This window comes from Papaver somniferum, chromosome 3, assembly GCF_003573695.1.
Source record: "Papaver somniferum cultivar HN1 chromosome 3, ASM357369v1, whole genome shotgun sequence".
NCBI lineage: Eukaryota > Viridiplantae > Streptophyta > Magnoliopsida > Ranunculales > Papaveraceae > Papaver > Papaver somniferum.
Window position 1 is genome coordinate 203,624,545 of NC_039360.1, and position 24,196 is coordinate 203,648,740.

General features: G+C 35.3%; 1 pseudogene; it reads left to right on the plus strand.

Moving 5' to 3' along the window:
• The first annotated feature begins 1,718 nt into the window (after window positions 1-1,718).
• Window positions 1,719-7,152, plus strand: LOC113358455 (annotated as a pseudogene).
• Window positions 7,153-24,196: the final 17,044 nt, after the last annotated feature.

Consider the following 24,196-nt stretch of genomic DNA (forward strand, 5'->3'; position numbering starts at 1 on the left):
CAAAGGGAATCAAGTGTTGGTATCCTGCTGGGACCAGAGGCGTAAGGAACGCAACTGTACCTTGAATCAGTGTGATATTGATTAGGGTTAAACTACAGTCTAGTCCGAAGTTAATGGGTAGTAAGATAGAGTTTGTAGCGGCTTAATACAGTGTGGTGTTCAATCTGGACTAGGTCCCGGGGTTTTTCTGCATTTGCAGTTTCCTCGTTAACAAAATTCTGGTATCTGTGTTATTTATTTTCCGCATATATTTTGTTATATAATTGAAATATCACAGGTTGATTTACATTGATTGACACTTGAACATTGGTCTTTGGTACCGTTCAAGTAACTCCTCTTATTCAATCGGGCTCGCAGATTTCTATTTGTTGATTGCTGATTGAATTACGAGTTAGAGATATCAAACTCTTTGATATACTTTTCTTTAGATTGAGTCTGACTGTCTAGTTGATTCTCTAGAAAGTATATTGGAGTAAGTCCTCTCAGATTGCCAAACGAACTGTTGGGTGTGGTTGTTAGACCCCCGCATTTTCAACTACAAAGTTAAAGAAAGATTAAATTGAAAATAATACTTACCTCATAGTCTCGAGAGAGTATGTCAAAGAAAGAAATGGAGACAACCTTGGAAGATGATAACCTCCGTTGAGGTGCTTATGTAAGGGAACATTTCAAAGGATAGCTCTTCTAACGTTGTGCATCAAATTAATTATCAGTGTATGAACCGAAGGGTTGAATGGATTGCGCAAATTTGTTAGTGAAGGAGAACAATCAGAATAACCTAATTTGTTTCTTTAACGAAAAAGAATAATGAATAAAAAGGAATAAATGACACAATCAATCAGAAAAAAAAGCCCTAAACTATTTTTTTTTAACAAAAGATGATATGAATAAAAGGTAATGAATGACACAAATTATTAACGTAGGAGAACAATTAGAAGAAAATCCTTAATTTTATATGTAATGGAAGAAGGGATTAAGGGAAAGAAGGATTCACCAGTTCAATGCTAATGTGTTTTGCAACGAAAAAGGTAAGTGAAATGAGAGTTCATTCTCAGTCATATTTATCTTTTGCACTTTTAAAGGAATATGGTTTATCGATCGCCTTAAAACACCCATATCCATAACCGTCGGACTGGGGAAACACATTTCCTTTCGTAAGATAGATAGTTACTTTTCTATTTTTTCAAATTCTTAAATAGTCGCTTTTCCGGATGTCAGGAGTCATAAAATTCAGAAATCGTGACTCTTAACTATGTTATTAACCAACGAATTTCCGTACTCGATGATTATCCATGTTCTTTTACTGGATCTGATTCTCGGTCCATAAAATTGGGAACCGTACCCCGAACCGTTAGGATCCGGAACCGACTCTGATATACCAGACCTGGTTCTGGATTGTATAGTATCTCGGGGGACCCGAAACTATTGACAACCTATATTAAGATCTTATAATTTTAATCTAGGTTTTCGGCTAGTGATTTTTGTTTTTATGAAAATGTATATATAAAAATAAAAGAAAAAGTTATTACAAAAATAAAATTTATTAAGAATTCATTAAAAAATTGATTCAAAGACTATTAAAACGAAAATACCAAAAGGATGACACGTGTCACAATCTCAGGGGCTAGGATAATCTATTTTATTTTGTAAATATATTTAGGCACCCCTTATCCACCTCACATGGATGGGATTAAGATTCCAAGCCCCTTCAGGTTTATAAAACACACAAATCTGGAAGTTCACGTTGGGGAGAAAGAAACCTTTCGCTGGATCAGTTTATTCTTTGCTCAGCCTTTCCGAAGAAAAAATCAGATAAGGGAGACGTATCCAGTTTTAGGTATAATTAAGATAATCCTTTTACCGATAGGATTGTATTTTTTTTTTTTAAATAAGGTAATTTCGTTTCAGTTTATTAGATTGTATTCGATCCATCGAATTGTAGTTCTACATACTAAAGGAGAAGAGTTTTTCTTTTCTTTTCTTTTGTGTGTTGTTTTGATGATGTTGGTTTTTAATTGATTTGTAGAGGAAAAAATGCATCTGCGTTCTAATTAGGTAGTGTGTCGATTGAAATTAGCGGTTTCATGGAATCGATATCTTTTTACAATTCTATATATACACACACACATATATGGATTGAATTAATTAATTTTTGAAGATAACGTTGCTTTACAGTGTAAGTTTGAGTTAAGACTAGATAGCGTTTTCTAAAAATATAGGATGGCACTTTGATAAAATCACGCGTACTTGGTTTTGTCATAGAAATTGAAAGGAAAAAAAAGAGAGCTGTAAGAGTGATAAGATAATAGCCAGTACTAATAGCACTTGCATATTGCTGGATGGTATTGGTAAGTTTTTTTTGGTTTGGGAGCGTGAGTGGTCCTTGGCTGAAAAAGCTTCAGTCAATCTTAGCCAATAGTTATACAGTGGGAATTGTTTTTCAGGTAAGTCCATCATATCGTGGAACCATGTATAAATTTGCCTGAAGGTTCTCGGACAAGATTTTTGTTGTCACGGCAACCCTCTCTTAAATATGAGTAAGACTTTAGATATTTTGAGAGGCGGAGTAATTGAGCGATTATGTAGGAGACTGGAGGATTTGTACAAGCCTTTTTCGAAGAGAGGGTTTTAAACTTGTCAGAATAATGCGAATGATAGGCGTAAAACAGCGGCACAATGATTTTTTGACTAGTCGAGGGACCATGTGGAGAAACATTGTAAACAGTTTTGAAATTTTATTTTTCATACTGCTTTGAATGTAGCAAAATCGTCTTATTTGCTGTGGAACTGTGCTCAGCTTAGTGCATAATAACTCTTAGATCAGCGTCTTTCTTTCTTTTTATCAAAATTGGTGACTGTAAAATATCGTCTATGTCGAGTCAGCAACAATGCCATCTTATTTTCTGTGGAATTGGTGCTCATTTTAGTGCATAATAACCCTCCACTCCCCTTTCCTTTTTTTTTTAAATCAGAATTGGTGGTTGTAAAATGTCATCTGTGTCAAGTCAGCAACAATTCCGCTATGCACAACAACCTTCAAAAGTTCTCCATTTGAGAAATTTGCCATGGGAATGTACCGAGGAGGAGCTTATAGAACTAGGAAAGCCGTTTGGGAAAGTCATCAACACCAAGTGCAATGTCGGAGCTAACCGCAATCAGGCCTTTATTGAATTTGTAGGTGATCGCATCTGTACTTGTATGTAGGCTCTCCATTTGTACAACTCCAGATTTGATGCTTGCTCTTTTGCTTTCTCTTGTTCTTTTTCCAGGCAGACCAAAATCAAGCTATCTCTATGATATCTTATTATGCTTCATCCTCAGAACCAGCTCAGGTACGAGGGAAAACAGTCTACTTACAGTATTCTAACAGGCAAGAAATAGTACACAATAAAACCACTGGAGATGTAGCTGGAAATGTACTATTGGTGACTATCGACGGCGTTGGGGCACGTGATGTCAGCATAGATGTTCTACACTTGGTAAGCAGACTACATGTGATTTGGATTATGGAGGAGGAGATTAAAGTGTCGTAAATTGGATATTCTTGCATGAAATAATTCAGATATGCGAGTTTCATGTGTTTGCTTGTAGTAATATATCATGTTTAATGATGCTTTTGATTGACATGAATCTGAATGGATCAGCAGGTCCATGTCACGGAAACATCTTCGATGGCAGCATATTGCATCAGGAGAAAGCTCATGTGTGTTTGTCTCCTTTCTCCTTTCTTGCCACTACCTCTTCACCCTTACTCCTCTTCCTCTTCCTCACAACCATACTACATCCAAAAAGTTAGCCATGGTTCTAATCTTCCTCCATCCTCACCCATAGCTCCCATTATTGAGTCTTCCTGAATAAGTGAGATTTTTAAACATAATTAAGGAAATGTAGTTGTTTAATACAATGGTTTCTTCTTGTGCATGCATCCTGTTTGGATTCTTGTGCCGGGACATGTGAATATATTTCTGCTTGTCCTCAGTTTTTTTTTCTCATTTGTGTGCGCTTAGCGTTTGAATTTGAACATTCTCGTAAGTCATAAATGATGTGTAGTTTAGAGAGTTATAACTTACTTTTCCACCTTCAGTTGAGTTGCAATAATTATGATTTCTTGTAAAGCATTAGAACAACTAGTTTCAAACCCATTATGAGTTAAAGATAATCTTAGGGCTATTGTTACACAATTCCTGCTTTGGTGCATTGTGTTCAAAGCTGTGATAGTGCTTAGGTGTCTCTCTTCAGGATATGATTTGGATATTAGCAGTTGATTTTTCCGTATCTGGGATAAGGCATCAAGGTCTTTACACTTCTGTCTCTCTCTTGTATTTCTTGGTACATTATGATAATTTTTTTTTTCTTTTTTTTGGGTACAAGGCAAATCATGCCATTTTATTATCTATGCTTTAAAAGCACCTTTTTATTTCATCCATGGCCTTTTCCTCTTAAAATTTACTGTGCTGTAAGTGTTTGTAACCGCTTAGTTTGAGGCTGAAAGTTGCCCTATTGACATTTTACTATAATAAAAACATTATTGTGAGTGCTAACTATCACTGGTGATGCAGGTATTTTCAGCTTTTGGCTTTGTGCATAAGATCGCTACTTTCGAAAAGACTGCTGGTTTTCAGGTTATATATGTTCATCAAATCTGTTCCTACTATTTTCCTGGTTTGATTTTTACTTAGTATTGAATCATCACCTTAAAACTCTTGCATCCACCTGTTTTTTATTAGGTGCTGGTTCAATTCTCAGATGCAGCAACTGCTTCCGCAGCAAAAGAGGCCCTTGATGGAAGATGCATCCCTAGGTGACCCTTATATTCTGTTTTTGAAATTAATTTCTGAATTTTTATTATGTTTTGCTGTTTTTTAAAATTTATTTCTGAATTTTTATTATGCTTATATATAGTTAATGTTAAATGCCATGTGAACCTTATTAAGTCGTTCAAGAAAGAGTGTCGATTAATCCTTGATGAGTTCTTTGATTGGTCTAGTCGCATAAGCCATCTAGTAGTTAAAAATCAACTGTGCGGGACTATGTCTATGTGTACTACTGATTCTCCTAGCTATTTTATTTTATTATTATTCTATTGATTTTTTTCCCCTATGTTTTTGCTTGTTTTTTGCAGTTACTTGCTTCCAGAACATGTGAGTGCATGTACTCTCAGAATACATTTTCTGCGCACACAGATTTGACTGTGAAGTTTCAGAGCCACAGGAGTAGGTGAGCTTATATTTTAGATGTGGTTATATGACAAAAAGCAAAATTTTCTTTCTCCCAGTCATCTGCTTCAACAAGAAAATTAATCTACCTTTTTTTTTTTGTTTTTTCTTATGCAAGATTTTCTTTTAGTAATATTCTTAAAAGTAAGTTCTTAAAACTAACTAGATATTTTTTTCCTATTGTGCATGCTTTAACCGTTAAGCTTATATTTTGCTCTCCACACAGGGACTATATTAATCTAAACCTTCCCGTAGCTCCATCAGCCATGGATGAGACTGGTCAGGTAACTATTTTTCTTTTCTAATTGGATTTGGATTCCCTATATGCGGCATATCTGTGCACATTGAGAGCAAGTCCAAATATATATTTAGAACATCATGTCCTAACATGACCTAATTCGACATGCGTTGTATTCTAAAAATATTTGGGTTACCTCAAAGCAGTGGGCATAGCGCTACTGTGTTCCCCTATATGCGGCATATCTGCGCACATTGAGAGCAAGTCCAAATTTATATTTGGAACATCGTGTCCTAACATGACCTAATTCGACATGAGTTGTATTCTAAAAGCAGTGATTCAGATTTTGAACAAGATGAATGCCTAGTTTCCATTTGTATGTTGACCCAAGTACCAAATAAGTATGCATTTCTCTTCTTAGCGGACCTATTTTGCAGATAAGACTAAAGTTTGATGTTCCTGCAAAACTATCATGTAGGTAATTGCTGGATTTGATGCGAAAAAAGTAGAACCTGAGAGCAATGTCCTGCTTGCATCAATTGAGAATATGCAGTATCCAGTGACTGTGGATGTGCTACACATGGTATGTGCAGCAGTTGTCTTGGTTCACCACTGTAGAAACTAGTGAAGTTGTATCTCAACATCGGTCTCATATCTTTCTTGCAGGTCTTTTCTACTTTTGGACCTGTTCAAAAAATTGCCATGTTTGAAAAAAATGGAGGGTTTCAGGCTTTGATACAGTATGCAGGTAAGCTTCCAAATAATTTTTTTCAGGATCTGTCGGTGGTAAGTTATGCAATATCTTCTGCTAGTACTAGTTGATATTATTATTGGATCACATAAGAACCTTCACAACTCGCATGTATAAGCATCGTTGTAAAAAACTTGGAAGTTTCAACATCATTCGTATTTCAGATATTCAAACTGCTGTTGTTGCAAAGGAGGCTTTGGAAGGTCACTGTATATATGATGGAGGATTTTGCAAGCTTCACCTCTCATATTCCCGTCATACTGATCTCAGCGTGAAGGTAGAAGCTTAATCTGTCATCCAGTTTCCTGTAGAACGTTCTGTGCAAAATGCATGTATACATGGACTAGACTTCTAAATGCCTTATGGATTAAATGATAGGCTGATTTTCTGGTTTCAGGTGAATAATGATCGAAGTCGTGATTATACAATCCCTGATAACAGTATGGTAAATGCCCAACCATCGATTTTAGGGCACCAACCAGGTCTAGTGATGGGTCCTCCAGTTGTTCCAAACTGTAATGGATCTCATCAATTTCCCGTAGCAGGAAATGGAATAATGGGAGGAGTTCCTGCAGGTCCTGGATACCCAGGTGTGTCTCATCATACTATGCAGTTGCCTAATAATGCGTACGTGCCACCACCACCTCCGCCACCTGGTGCACCCCACTCCACAGGGGGTTATGGAACGATGCAGTATCCAAATCAAGGTGGTCAACAGCCACCTGTCACTCAAATGCCGCCTTATCCGCAATGAAAATCTGTGGCAAATGACATACTTTCATAACGTTTTGGTTTCAAAATGGTCTTTTCTTTATATTTTATTAAAGCAGGCAAAATATTTTGATGCAATTTGGTAGAAAGTGATTCTAGCGCCACATGTTTTATCATGAACATAATATTGGATGTTATAATATGAAAACGGCCAAATTTCAACATGATTTTGAATATTTAGCATCTTCATTGGGATGTTCTTGGTGTTCTTCACCAAAAAAAAAACCAACAGAAGTTTTCATTGAATCCTTGTGAAACAATTAGTAAATTCCATATGATTTGAGATATTTCTTTCTCAATGTCACCAAATCGACCGTTTAATCTAACCGGATCGGCATGATTTGCCGCCCAGACAAAGATCTAAGTTTTGTCCCGGTCTAATGACCCTGGACATTACAATTTTAAAAATACTCGTGCCGTTCATGATGTGGTCTACTTTGGAGTTTCTCAATTTGTGGTCTACTAAAAATAAAATAGTCCAAAGATCCTGGGACACAGCATTGCTATAATTAACGACACTAACATTTCTGATTGCATTGGGGTTCTCAATTAGGTTCGAAGGATGTGGACTGCAGTATGTTTAAAAGTAAGTTTTTTATCTTGAAAAACTTTCTCACATAGATTTCCAAGCATTTCAGCAAATAGCTGCAGAAACTCGCCCAAAGAGAATCCGCTCATGAGAATTACTGAACCAAGAGGAACACCATTCAAGATCGGAAACTCGCCCAAAGAGAATCCGCTCATGAGAATTACTGAACCAAGAGGAACACCATTCAAGATCGGTGTTACCTATCATTTTTTAAGGGCTTCTCTTAAATATAGCTCACACTTTTATTAACCATAATCTATTAATTTTGGTCAATTTGTTTTACTAATATTTGAAGTTTGACCTATTTTTATTATTATTCATAGCCCACAAACTAGGCTATCCATTCAGTGGATAGGTGATAGTCTAGGTTAGAATATCGGTGACTCAGTGGACTAATAATAAAAATCTTTTTAGGTTTTTCTTTTCTTACATCTTTCTTTCATACAAGTGTTTATGAACGTGAGGGAAACAAAAATATTTAACCGTAGAACCCTAGTTGTTACTAGATATGATACTAAAATAATTTACAATAAAGTTTATATAATTATTGTTGGAAAATTTGGTACCAGAGGATGAAAAATCTAAGAATTAAAAGAACGTTGTATCACCGAACTTCAAGGCCTTGCGATTCTTTTCAAAAATATTTCGACCATTCCCAAATAGTTGCGAGTACAATCGGTCAGTGAAATAATGTTTTCAGGATACAATGAAGCCCTAACAATGTTGTTGGGTTCAAGAATTGTACTCCCTTGACCCAACCAAGAACACACGGTATAAGATTCTGATGATGCTTAAAGAGAAAAGAAAACATAGATTTTGATGTGTTTTTCCATGTTTGAATCAAAACTAATCATCACTACTTATAAGGGACTTGTGCCTATTGGAGATGCCTCTTCACTTCCAAAAGACATTAATAATGTCTAATGCGAATGGATGTGTCTTGTAAGGATTCACAAGCTCGTCAACACTATTTGACCGGTCAGAGACTATTTAGTCTATGAAGACTTGATTAATTAAAGATGAACCTTAATTAATAGAAATTAGTCAAACAATAACTTGAACAAACCAATACTACCACTAGATATATCTCGAAAAGTTATTCGAAATGGACTACTAGAACGCGTCGATTTGACATCGTGCGAGGAAGATATCGCACTTGGAAATTTGGATGTCGAAGTTTGACAAAACTCGACCGGCGTTGACTCACTGTTGACCGACTAACTTAACCTTGACCAGGAACCTGACGTTAACCGTTGACCTTTCTTGACCAAACCTATAATTTTACTGGACCTCTATTTAGTAATAGGTTAGCCCATATAACTTCCCAAGACACCATGTAGTAAAACCTTATGGATAGATTCAAATTCAATTCAGCTTTTGTTTGGATTGGAGTAGGAGATGTTGTAATTTTGGTTTGGGATGATGATTACTCATTAGTTTTTAAGGTGATGGTGTTATTGTTATATGGGGGAAATAGAATAGGGAAGATTAGAAAGGAATATATGACGATTGTTGAGAAGTTGATATGGATAGTACGGGAGTTTTGGGGAGGTAGATTATCAAGGATTGGCTATATGAATTCACTAAGGTTTAAGAGAAGATCAGAGGTTAGGGGAAGGATATAATCATATGTAGGAAATAGTAGCTTGTGTTGATTTGAAGAAGTGGTTCTTGATGAATATGGAGAAAAAAGATGATGTTATTTGATAATCATGGATATGATGATGGAAAAACTTATAGAACATCCTCCAAAGGCTAAGGTAAACTCTTATATTGATTCTAGTATGTTTTTAATGATTTGGGTGTGTGTTAGATATGGAAAATAGCTTAAAACCAATCATATGATATGTTTTGAAAATTATGATTTTACGTGAATTTGTTTGTTTACTGCTCAACATGTAGAGAATTAATTAAATACCTTATAGAGAGAATTTGGCATAACTATATAAACATGAATTATTATAATCCGTGATGATTCTGTACATATAAAGTTTGTCCCAACCCGTTTAGGAATGAGTGAGATATCGTCGATAGAAAAGTAGTCGTCACAGCTGAAACTGTGTGTTAACAGTCACGAGTATCAATAAGTTTGTGCTTTTCTAGATAAGTTTGGCTGAGATTGGGTCGAAACTCAGTAGGAAAAACTAGTAGAACGTGATTCCTAGATTCCGAAGAGCCGTCATGTGTTCAATTTAGTTTTATATTGTATAATATAGAGACCGTGCAAGTTAAGCCCTTGCACTGTTTTTAAGTGTTCAACACTTTGAATAATTTCAGAATCATGTGGAGAAGATGACCGAGCCAGCAAGCTGACTCGTGACGGGTTGGTTAGCGGTCCAACTAGGGTTAGTCCACGGTTTGGCGGACTGAATTGGCGGTCCGGGTTGAGCCAAACCGCGAGTTAGGGTTAGAGCCAGAAATCTTATTTTGATTTTCGGACCACTTATGATCCGAATTATCTTTCGGTTCCTTCTGAAAAGTTGTAGGGTTTTTCGAGGGATTTCAGATGATACCCAATTTGACCCTATTTGGATAAGTGGATATCAATTTATGCCATAATTACATATTATCAGGTTAATTGAATTAGAACCATTAGTTATTCACTTAACCTATAACTAGAGACTTGTATGATATTATGTTATGAACATTGTGTGATCATGTTGGCTAAATTCCTAGAGTGCCCGTGTAATCAACATTTAGTCTTTATTAACAACGAACGATTCAAAGGATGAACCAGTGGATCGTGGATCTCGAGGTAGGCTTGGCTTGTCATCAAATCAGGTGGGAACTGTGTAACTTTCTTGTAATCATTAAGTTTACTTTATCTGCGAGCATGACGAGTCTTTAATTTCTGTAAGCATATTGTTTGTAATTCAGTGGGTATGTTATGTGTTATGCGTTGTGTGATTTCCCCGCGAAGAGTGTATGTGTTTCCCCATATCTCCTGACTAAGTTTAGTAGGTCAATGCTACGTTGTTTGAATATTACCTAGTAGTCCGAATTTACCCCGGTTAAATATTATTACATTTTATTGTCTTAAGATAATAGTCCGGCTTTACCCCGGTTAGATATTATGTATACTATATTTTATTTAGGGAATCATTTTGTGCATATCATACTTGTTTGTTCAGTCTTAGTAGTATGAATGGGTTACTATGACCTTGACTTAGGAAGAAATTCTAGGTTCATGACTGGATATGGTCATTATTTGGAGACTTCGGCCTACGAATAATGATTGGGCCTTTTGTGAACCTGCTGTGCGGGTCAGATCATAGTAATCAAAAACCTTATTATATTCTAGACTTAGATGATGGCAATGAGGTGTACGCATTCCACGATAATATTTTATGGTACCAGGATTCATGCTATCATTTGAGACTGGAGTTATTCCTAGCATCTTATTTTCCATTGAGTGAGACGAGGTTAAGATAACATATGTTTAGGTTGTTTAATTCTTTTCTCTTAGATCCATCCGGTGGTGCATCTTTCACGGATATTGCCACGATGAACGTAATATCTGGGGATATGAGTTGAAGCTATCTTCTACTCTATTTTGTGTGTAAAGATGTTTATCGTTTTCGTTAGTAGAACTGTGATGCATGTTAGTGATTACTTGAATGTTATAATGGTATCCACCGATCCCCATTTGGGATGATGTGCTCACTTGTTCTCACTTCAGTTTTCAGTAATCAGAAGAAATGGAGCGGTCGATGATATCCGTATCGTAGCTTAGAACTTTATCGAATCTAGTATTGTTGTGTATCTTTTACTACATGTATTCTTTCTTATTCTGTAAATAACACATTAATATATTCTTAGAACTAGAAATACTTTCATTTATATAATATCAGAGAGTTTGGGTTTTGTTATTAGAACTTTTTGTAGTATGTTTCTTGAAATCGGTAATCTAGTTTTGATGCTTCAATTAGGTTGTAATCCTATTAGCTAAGCAGGTTTAGTATTTTAGGTCGTCACAAGTCTCTTGTGAACCATCATATCCTTTGGAGATGCCTTTTCATCTCCAACAAAAATCCATTACGTCTATTCGACACAGGACGCTCCCATCTAGCGGCAAACCAAAAAACGAAACCGTTTTATTTTCTATGTTATCAAAAATATCCAACAATCTTCCCCTATTTTTAATAACAAAAAAACATGAAAACAAAGTAAAAAACATTTAAATCAGAGTGGTTGCATCACCGAAGTGGGGGATTTTTGGATATTTTCGATAACATAGAAAATAGAACGGCTTTCTTTTATTAGTTTACGATGGGGAACGTCCTATGCCGAATAGACGCAATAGATATTTTTTGTAGATGAAAAGGCATCTCCAAAGGGTGTGATGGTTCACAAGAGACACATCCATTCCCATTATACATTATTGATATCTTTTGGAAGTGAAGAGGCATATTCGGTTGTTGGATATTTTCAATAACATAAAAAATAAAATGGTTTTCGTTTTTGGTTTGCCCCTACGAAGGGAGAGTTTTGTGCCGAATAGACGCTTTGGATGTTTGTTGGAGATGAAAAGGCATCTCTAAAGGGTGTAATATAAGGTTCACAAAAGACACATCCATTCCCGTTAGACACTATTGGTGTCTTTTGGGAATGAAGAGGTATCTCCAATAGGCATGAGTCCCTTATAAGTAGTGATGATTTATTTCCATTCAAGCATGGAAAAACACAACAAAATTCTCTGATTTCTTTTCTCACTAATCATCATAAGAATCCATAAATTCAGTGTTCTTGGTTGGGTCAAGGGAGTAGAACTCTTGAATCCAACAACGTTTTTAGGGCTTCATTGTATCCTGAAAGCATTATTTCGCTGACCGATTGTACTCGCCAATTATTTGAAAATGGTCGAAATATTTGATGAAAATAATCGCAAGGCCTTGAAGTTCAGTGCTAAACATTCATTTAGTTCTTAGATTTTTCATCCTCTGGTAACAATTTTTTTTCCAACAGTTTTCAACAATTAATTTTCGTCAATAGAGGGTAAATTTTAAAATGATTTAGTGGTGACAAGTTTAGGAGATGTTTAATCTCCCAAATCAAATACAATAGAAGAATTTGGATCTTTTTTTTTTCTCGGTTGTATGTTGGGTCAACCGATCATCAGTATGGGCTCTTGCAAGATGGGTTTACTGACAGACTGCACATTTTTGTGTCTATTTTGATCTCAATTGTATATATTGTTGGCTCTCGATTTTGTACTTATTATGGTATTTTATGTGTTTGTAGGTTTTTTTGAGAAATATTTTTTTTTTTGAAAAATTTGGGCTCGAAAAGTTGTTAATGGCACCCGAAAAATGGATAAAGGCACCGACATATTGGATAAGGGCACCCCAGTGATATCAGCACCCGACAGATGGATTCCAGGCACACCATATTCAACATTTAAACACAAGTTTTGGTGGAAATCTTGTTTTTCACCTGCGAAGAGTTTTGTTGATTGGATCGATTAGATTGGGTTGTATCATTGGATTTTCGATAAATCAAGGAAAGAAAAGATACTCTGAGTTTTCTACAAACATATGACAGAAAAGCAGAGCTTGGACAAGTTTTACTCAGAGATTTTCATAGAAATAGTTCGGTTTGGGCATGTTGACGTAGTACAACATTGGTATGGGACTAGGATTGATTGAAAAAACGAAGTTTTCCTTTCCTTTTACGAAACAGAGAAAGAGATATATTATCGGGTATTTTGGGATTTATATTTGGTAGGCACGTGAGATTTAATATCTTCTCTACAAGATATGGTTCTATCTTTAGACGAAACAGGAAGAGTATGAGGCCAGAAAGAGACGCGTGAAAGGAGTTTTAAAATGAAATAACTGTGATCTGCGGGAGAAGAAAAAGAGAAATTTTATCGGGTTTAATCGGTGATGTGGTGTATATATAGGCTGTTGGGACCTAACAGTGGAGTGATCGAGACTTTGGGAGAATTGCAGAGGAGAAACTAAGAGTGCAAAGACGTGTTCATCATCAACGGAGAAAACACAGTCGGGAGGAAGCAGAAGACCGGGATCCTCTGTTACCTATTCTTTCAAGTTCAATATAATTGTAACATTTTTCCAACAATTATTTCTGTTAGGATTTCTCTGTAACAATTGTATCTGTTACAAATACATTGCTTTATGCCTTTTCTTCTTTTTAATCAAATTTTGAGCGATAAACATATATTTTGAGCAAGTGATTAATATGAGGAGTTAAACCCCCAACACTGGGCCAACAGAAGAATCCATTTTTCCAATTACTATGTGGTAATTTCTATTTAACTTAATGTTTGCAATTCTTTTATGATTATTTGCACTGAAATTTAGTCGATTTTATGATTTTGATTAAGTATCTGTGATTTCTCTTGGTGGTACATGTTTAGCCTAGAGTTTTTGATGTGCCATGTTTGTGATTTACACCTATTATTTTGAGAATCTACTTATCTAGGCAATATTTAAGAATCAAATCGAATGTATTGAGTTGCATAATTATTGTTATTATTGAATCACAGATAATTGGTTAATGATAGAATCCTTTGTCTCAATTTTCTCTATAATCTTGAAATCGATCTTGTTTAAATTGCTATTTTAGAATAAGAATTTTAGTCTGAAACCAATCTTCAAAAGTCTGAGAACGAACTTTTACTTATCACTTGAAAAACTGCATCATCTGCCTTTTCCTTATACAACAAAAACGTGATGTATTTTCAAGTGGAGTTTCCGAGAGATCTACAGACTGTCTTCGTTGACCCTATCAATAGTCTAGAGAATTGATTATTTTATATGATTCCGTCAGCCGTGTGAATAATGATAAATCATGCGATGGTTTTCTATGATCCCGTCAAGGGTGGACGATGCACAAATAAAATGGACCAGTTTTTTTTTTCCATTCAACTGAAACTCCTCTTACGGGTCCATGAACAGTTACAAGAGGTGTTGTTATTTGGGATCTAATATCTGGAATTCATAATCAAGTATTTTCCCTTTCTCAATCATGGCGGAGGGAACCTATCGACAATCGGAAATTGGTCAGTATCAATGAGTTTTTATGTTGATAGCTTTTAATTTTTGATATCGTTTCTGCTGATCTGTGGAGGTTTTGTCCTAGAAAACGTTATAGTTTTGAACTTGACATATATATTTCTGAATCATGTGATAAACTATCATTTATAGGCATGATTATGCATCATAACTGAATACAAATTTTGTAAACACCATTAGAGGCCGAGTGCAAATCCGAAGAGTCGTAACTGTGTTGGTATGACTTTATGGGATTTGATGACTTTTTTTATTTTAATAATTATGTGAGGGAATGGATAATGAGATTAATGTGACTATGCCTCTTTGGTGATCTAACTGAGTCTATTAAGAATATACTATATATGGTTGTCGGGCTGTATATTGGTAGAGTTGTTATGGTTGATATATTTCGATTCATGACAATATACTAGTTCAAGTACATATGGTTTTGGTTGAGTATAGTGGAACGCCAAGTTCTTCACCATTGAGCCAAATCCGAAGAGACGATAACTTGTATTACTATATAGTTCGGAAATGATACCCTCTCGGGTGATCTAGTTGAGTTTTTCAACCAATATAATAGATACAAGGGACTTAAAGAATCCATTGTAAACAAATTGAATTGTGCCATCTTTTCGACGTACCGATGGTTTGCGGTACATGAGGCTACATTTTTTTTTCCAGTTGTTAATGCAAAAGTATATTTCACATTGATGGATTATCATTTTTTTTTTGTGTGAGCGTTTACATATTTTCAAATGTAATCAAAATGTACCGAAAAAATAGAGTTAAGCCAGAAAGGGTTCGTATCATTTCAAGGATAGGATGTCACCAGTAGACAACTGGCCAAATAAAAGTCAAATACGTATGAACTATAAATATATATTCTATCGGATTTGAAGATGTTTTATGATCAAGACTTGTGTATGAGTTGGACACATGGTTCCAAATTTTGATTTGGATTAACATTTATGATAGCATTACTGGAATACATGTGGGCAGACTAGGTACTGTAAAACATTGCGCAATTAACATCTTGTATAAGCATATTGTTCATGCTTAGTTATTTCTAGTGATTGAAAAAATGATTGAGAATTCATGCCAAGTCCAAGAGATTGGATTTGAAGATTTCTTTAGAAATTACCGCTGTGCATGTTTGATACTGATCAAACAAGTGATATACAAATCCGACTTATTTGGTCGCGTGATAATAGAGGAGTATTGTCATAAATGCTCTATGATTAGAGAACCAACAAAGATCACCAATGATTGTTCAGGCAACAATTTTATGGTAAAGATATAATTCTTACGATAGGAATTATAAATTTTAAAACTTGCAACTGTCATAAATGTTAAGATAACAATTGCATGACATGAGCATAATTCTTGTGATAAGAACTATAGGTTCCAAAATCTGGAAATAGGCATGTCTTAAATGACATCAAATGGAAAGTAGATTACCGGTTAATATGTAACCTATTGGAAGATTGAGGGTTGACCAAATATCCAACGATGAGGTGTTACGATATTACTGATGCTTAAATTTTGAACACTTGCATTACATGGTGTCAAAATATTAAATAGACATTGTCTATGTAAATGAGTGGAATGTAGAGGATTGGGCACGAGTAGAGGAGTTACTCATCATAGTATTATACTTGTTGAGATAACAAACATGTAAATTGGCTAAAACAATTATGCCTTTAGGGACTGCAAGTCTGTAACAACTTATTATGAATTAACCACAAATATTAATTATGATCACTAGAGAAGTTACAACTATTTCTGTAAAATCAAATAAGAGCATTTTTAATAATGTTGTCAGAATTGATTGCATGAGTAGATGTAATTAGCGAGGAAGAATGGTTTAGAAACTAAATTGTAGAGATACCGTTATGGAAGAAGTCATTCAAGTAGTCTTGATTTTTTATGAATAAGGCTATGATATATAATGTCTCTAACAAAGACTTATAATGCAAAGTCAAGGCATACGAGTCTTAGACATTGAAAAGTAAGATAATTACTCATGAAAGGAGTAATTGCAGTTGACCATTGAAACGAAGAAGAACTTGGTATACTATTTATAAAGAATCTCCCACAGCAAATAATTTCAATGAATTGTCTCGCAGAAACACCTTAAGGGACTTACCTATATGAGTATGGAAATCAGGTCGTTTCCTAAGAGAAAAAGACCGCTCTCTAAGAAGACTTGTGAATCCAGGATAAGTATAGGGACATTAACGTGTTGAGCTACAAAACACACAATCTCTGAAATCAGTATGTGTGGAGATTCTGGTTTTATCACATGAGGTACTTGGTTCAAGACTGGTTTCACGACTGAACCCCGATAAGGCTTTGAATTTCTTACACTAAGTGAAGGTTCAAATTCAAAAGATACCTATCATTTATGTATTCATTTCTACGATGATGCTTATTTCCCAACTGAGCTTGAACTACGTTGGCTTGATCCCACTCGGGTACGTAGGCTGTCACTTGAGTGATGCAGCCACTCCAGTTTTGTAAGTTTTACTTTATTTTATTTTCATGTTTTTTTAATTGAAAATAAAGGGAGGTTGTTGGATATTTTCAATAACATAGAAAATAATATGGTTTTCGTTTTTGATTTGCCGTTAGGACAGGGAGCGTCTTGTGCTGAATAGACGCAATGGATGTTTGTTGGATATGAAAAGGCATCTCCAAAGGGTGTGATGGTTCACAAAAGACACATCATTCCAATTAGACATTATTAATGTCCTTTAGGAATGAAGAGACATCTCCAATAGGCATGAGTCCCCTGTAAGTAATGATGATTTATTTCCATTCAAGCATGGAAAAACACAACAAAATCTCTGATTTCTTTTCTTACTAAGCATCATTAGAATCCATAAATTGTGTGTTCTTGGTTGGGTCAAGGGAGTACAACTATTAAATCCAACAACGTTGTTAGGGCTTAATTGTATCCTGAAAGCATTATTTCACTGACCGATTGTACTTGCCGATTATTTGGGAATGGACGAAATATTTGATGAAAAGAATCGCAAGGCCTTGAAGTTCAGTGATACAACATTCTCTTAGTTCTTAGATTTTTCATCCTCCGGTACCAAATTTTCCAACAATTATTAGTCTTATCTAACATATATTATTTACAATAAAGTTTATATAATTATTAGTCTTATCAAACATATATTATTAAAATGGAAGAAAATTCATTAGTTATTCTATCTACGACATCTAAAATTCTAGAAAAATCAACTGAAAACTTACAGGAAAATCATGGTGGTACTATGAAATTTGTGAGTAACCCAAGAATGAGTTTTCTCTCTTTGATAAACCCATCATTAAAATAGTAGTTATGTCTAGCCCAAAATATAAGATTACCCATTAAATGTAGTAAGTTTTTGACTGATTTTATATTTAAAAAAAAATCATGACTAAACTAACCTTTATCTTTTACATTTAAGTGTTTAACTAAACAAGTTCTGGGAAAATATTACCACTATTTACGGGCGGTTTATTGGATCTAAACTTCCAGGTTTTTCACTCAATTTTTTTCATTGAAAAGTTCTTCCAGGTTTAACTCTCCCATGTGGAAAAAAATAATCCCCACCTTAGATGAGAATGAGGAGAGAAGAAAACTAATCAATTTTAAAATTTCTAATAGTTAGGTTTGCATATAACATGATTATTTTTTGATCGCATAACTGATTTATTTTGGTATACCTTGATTGGCAGGTGAACTCATAGACGGTGAAGACTGATGTTATCATTAACAATAATAATAAACAAAGCCGGCCTTGAGCCAAGTTTATCAAGACTTTGCCTTGGGCATCACGGCATTTGGGGTAACAAATTAGGTATTTTTCAAAGGGGCTTTGACCTTTCTAAAAGAAAAGGTCTCTTCCATATCGACATCAATTATCATCATTCCTTATCCTTACCGCATATAGATGGGTAAATTGGAAGAATATTAATATCTTTCTTCTTTGGAAATAGTTGTGATTATCTCAATAATCCCAAACTTTGGTTTATTGCTGCTCTTTTTCTCTCTGTACATATTTTGGTTTTTTTCTTTGCAAATTTGAATTGTATTTTATTTATTTTCTAGGGATTGTGGATGATTCAAGCATTGAGCGTTTAAACGAGGTGTTGAGACTATTAGTCCCATATTGTCTGGGCAATTAAGATCCTGCGATTTATAATCCTATGGGCCTCTCCACTCATTGCCAATTGGTTTTGAGTTGGATGCCCGCAGACTTTAATATGGTATCAGAGCGAGGTGAGAGGAAGAGAGAGGAGATGAAGAAAGGTTTAAAGAAGTTAGAAGAGTTTTTCCGTTTAGGGTTTAGGTTAAAAAAAAAAAAAAAAAACTGTGTTTATTTGCTGAGAAGAAACGTATAGGTAAGTTGTTGCTGCTGTCATATACAAAAGGTTTATGGCTTGGTTTGGAAGTTGAAACCGTGAAGAAGAACTGATGTTGTTTGGTTTACTGTGGTGAAACGGAGTAATGGTTACTAGTTGCTGCCCTAGATGATTTCCGTAGATGATGATGATTGTTGCTTCCATGTCTCTTATCCAGTATTGAAGAAAACATGCGGCATAAGAAGGGTATGAGCTCAAGAAGAAGGAGCCGAGATGAACTGGTGGTTGTGGATGTGAGAACCAGAAGACATGAAGGGAGTCAACTGATTTCGAAGGCGAATGGTTAAGAGAGTTCTGAGCTGGAATTGTTAGTAGGTTCGGATTTAATTGCATCTTGAAAAAAAAAATTGCATGGAGAAAGTAAGGTTGTGCTTACACGGACAGGATGGAGAAAAGTTTGATGTGTCTTAATTTGGAAGGTTGTTGTGCGTGTGAAATAAAGATGACAAGGAGCGGGACTTGGTGCCGTGGTTAAGTTGTGTGCTGTCGGCGAGGGAAAGTTCTTAAACGGCCAGAAGATAAAGGTGGTTTGTAGCTCAGTTCGGAAACCAGTGTTATTGGACTGGGCCTTTTGCAAGATGGGAGAAAGAAAGTGCTAACTGAAGTCGAGTTTTGCTTTAATGCCAGCGAGGAAGTTCAATGCTGTCGACATTGGAAGTTAATGGAGTTGGTCAGTGGGGTGAAGACTTGAGAAGACAGTGAAGATGTGTTAGCTGTGAACAGAGGTGACAACGGAGTTGGTACTCCAAGTTCAACAAAAAAAAAAAGTGTTATTGAAAATTGTAACAGTATATGTGATTGTTACAAAGATTAGTGTTACAGTTGCAGAAGAACTGTTGCTGTCGAACTGTTACAGAAGTGTTACATGAGAAGTGTTACAGATTGTGAGTAAGTGTGACAATGGTGATATAACAGTAAAGAAGTGTGATAGTTTCTGTTAGAGGTGTTGCAGAAAGTTGTTCAACATGTTGGAAGAAGTGAATTGTGGTTGAAGAGTTTGTGGCAGAAACTTAGAGATCCTACAAAGTGTGGCAGACTTTGTAAAGACGACAAGATTGTGAGAGAATCTTGAAGAACAAAGAAGTGTGAAGGTTTCGCAAAAATAGCGTGACTGGAACAAGAGAAGAAGAAACAACATTCATGTTGTGAAGAAAGAAAAAAAAAAAGAGAAGAAAACAATCACCAAGAGGTGATGAGAAAAAGAACAACAATAATAGGTTGAAATCCTATGAGTTGTCGAGAGAGTACAAAAAGTATTCTATCGAAGAAACCAAGAAAACAAGAGTACAAGAAGTATTCTTCAGAATATGGGACCGTAATGTCCTTAAACTACGAAGAGGACCGAAATGTCCCTAAACTACGAAGAGGACCGTAATGTCCCTAAACTTCCGAAGGGGACCGAAACGTCCTTAACTACGAAGAGGACTGAAAGATGTCCCTAAACTACGAAGATGACCGTAATGTCCTTAAACTAAGAAGATGGGACCGTAATGTCCTTAAACTTCCAAAGATGGGACCGTAATGTCCAAAAACTACGAAGGGGACCGAAACGTCCTTAAACTACGAAGATGGGACCATAATGTCCTTAAACTACGAAGAGGACCGAAATGTCCCTAAACTACGAAGAGGACCGTAATGTCCTTAAACTACGAAGGGGACCGAAACGTCCTTAAACTACGATCTGAAGATTTTTTTCACAAAAGTGTTGAAAAAAAAAAACTGAAGTTAAATTTCTTTTGTCCAAGATGCGCATTCGTGATCTACATGATACCAAATTAAAGTCTGCGGGCATCCAACTCAAAACCAATTGGCAATGAGTGGAGAGGCCCATAGGATTATAAATCGCAGGATCTTAATTGCCCAGAAAATATGGGACTAATAGTCTCAACACGCCCCCTCACGTGTAGCCTCGTTGGGTCTAACACGTGGACAATTAAATCGGGTGACGCGGAGTAAAGTCGCGGTCAAATGACTCGTCGCAAATAGCCTGCTCTGATACCATGTTGGAATACGGACATCCAACTCAAAACCAATTGGCAATGAGTGGAGTGACCCTTCCATATTATATTTTAAGTTATTAAAGGGATATTAACAGTGTGGGACTATTATCCTTCACACGGCCCCTCACGTGTAGCCTCGTTGGTCTAACACGTGCACCTACGTTGTGTGGTGATCGTTGGGCCTACTCATACACGGGCCTAGCTCTCATACCAAATTAAAGTCTGCGGGCATCCAACTCAAAACCGATTGGCAATGAGTGGAGAGGCACATAGGATTATAAATCGCACGATCTTAATTGCCCAGACAATATGGGACTAATAAGCTCAACACGAGGGTTTTGTTTTATTATTTGGGTCCAATATAAGGCATTTCTCATACGATGTATTTGATATTTCAAACGGATTTAGGGTCTAAAGACCTTGTAATTGTGAATCTGATGAATTGTGAAGGCTTGATTTCATGTTAATGTATTGATTTTTTTTTTTTTTGATTATTTTTTTGGAATCAATTGCGTCAAATTGATTCGTGCTGCTTCAAGTACTTTGGTGATAGTTTGGAAAAACTGAGAATTTTAGTCTGTAGCCATTATTGCTACAAATACTAGCTAATGGAAATGCATTAGCAATGGGGAAACATCTGAGATTCTGTCTCGTGGCAGCGAAATCTCAGGGCCGGCCCTGATAATAAAGGTCCTACAAAGGGTATGAGTTGATAAGAAACTGATTTCATTAGATTATCATAAGACGAACTTGAAATTTGAAAAGTTCACTTGGATTTTTGTTGATAAAGAAGAAGTAGCTAAAGGTAATTAAGGACTTATACTCCTCATTGATTTCGTTCATAATGTCCTATTAATATATAGAGTATATATTAGATTTTTCACCAGCGGAAATTTCTGGGTATATCTACATGATTAGCACCATTGATCTGGGTAGACAAGTGGTAATGCTTTGGATCATTGATTACTATCCCGCCACCTATTTAGACTACAAATTTTATTTCCACAACAGTATATTCTAGCGACTTACTAGCACTGTTGCCACATGGATTATGTGCATATTTTCACATTGGGGCAATGTTGATACCAACTTATCAGGTTTTATTAATACTAATTTTTGTAAAAATGGTTGAAAGTAATTACATGCCATTTCAGTTTAAGCATTCAGTCATTGATGTGTGGTTATGGCCTCTTTTAAGCTTCATGCCTTCATTTTCATTTTTGTCTACCACAAAATGCTTTAATTTAGTATCTTTAAATGTTGTCTTAGCTCAAATGGTAGAGCATATAGGTTCGACTCCTGTAGACATCTTCTGATGACATAATATTTACGTAATTTACTGTTACCATGTGTAATTTCTTTACAATGAGAAAAGAACGGATGAAAAAAGTTTTTTGTACCGTTTATTTTGAAATTTTTAGGTTTTGGAATGTGTATATTATTCGTAAAAATTTCATTTTTCACCATTTTTCAAGTGATAATTTCATTTTTCACAGTTGATTTTTATTTTGCAAGGTTCTGAACAAAGCATATTCTTAGTGAAAATTTCAATTTGTAGTTGGGTTTTAGGTGAAAAATTCGTTTTCACTTTTTGATCTTATCATAATTTTAGTGAAATTTGTGTTTTTCTATGTTTTGGTTGAAAAAATTGATTTTCACCTTTTTTTTTTGACCTTGTTAAGAACACGCATAACTAGTGAATACAAGATTTTCACTTGAGTTTTCAATGAAAAGATTATTTTTCACCTTAATTAATTTTTTTACTTAATAATATTTTCTGTAAAAATTTGAGCTTTCACTTAAGCTTTAATTGGTTGCATTTTTTGTGCAGTGAAGAGAAGGAAGAGAGACATAAAAGGAAAACTAGTAGAGAGAAAGTTTATAATTTCACTCTTAACTAAACGAGTACAGGAGAGGAGACAGAGGGAGAAAACTAAAAATTCACCAAAAAATGAGGAGAAAAAAAAGGTAATAATCACGAGTAGAAGCAGTGAGATTATTTGAATCAGCAAAATAATTCAAAGGAGTTATTTTAGGAATTTTGTTTGTCACATCTAGTTATATAGTTGTTTAATAGAAAAAGTCCACATTTTATTTGTTAAAAATTCAATTTAGTTTGTGTAATCAACTCATATTATAACTAATTATGGGTTACTTATATATACAACTTTAATGATGGGTTTATGGTAAACAAAAGATACAAATTGGGCTAGCAATATTTTGTTTCATTTCACAAATACTTTTATTTCTAATTATAAATGAGGTAATTCTACAAATCTTTTATTTTATTCAGCTACATGTTGCTATTAAACTATTTTTTTAATGATTATATCTTGATCTACGTAATTAAAGCCATGCATATACTACACAAAATGAGAATGATGTACCAAACCATGAATCACAACTATTAACATTGGGGCCAGCATCAATCCAACCTCTTGACACTGGTTTTGTCGATGTAACAAATGCTTTTACAATTAATCAGGTATGGGATTTTATATATTCATCTACGCTTTCATTTATAAGTTAGTATATTGAACACTAAATATTTATTGTATTTATTTGAAAGTTGTCAAGACATGATTAATTGTGGATCCCGGTGGTTATTGTGGATTTCGTTGTTGTGCCAAAATGTGTAGATTATGTCTAGTAGATGGTTGGAGAACCGTCAAGAAACGCACGCTGAATGAACTAGAAAAGAACCCTGAGTTGCATGATGGGTGGAGAGAAAGTTATAAAAAAAAAAGTAATTGCAGCTCTGAGTTACACCTACAGCGTTGCGACACAGGCTTACTGGATGACCTTGCCTGAGATTGGATTTTTTTTCGGCATTTAACTGTATCTTTACAGTTATTTCAGAAAAAGAGAACAACTGCTTCTTACCCTTGACTACCGTCCCCTAGGGATATCAAGAATGTTTCGATCTTCAATATAGATAATCAACATTTTGTAAAGGAAATCCTCAAATCAGGATCTCCCGTTCCACCAGTGCATCCCGAATGGGAAAACGTATGCAATGAAGCGGCACTTGCATGGATTCCTCAGTATGAAAGAATACACCAAGGGTGAGATGAACTTGTCCTAACACAAGTCTAAGATGACCTTATTGAAACCATCGACCTTAATTAAATGCATAAAATTCTGATTCAACTTTTGTTATGATTCAAGTATTAAAATTTTATGTTGAGTTACTTTA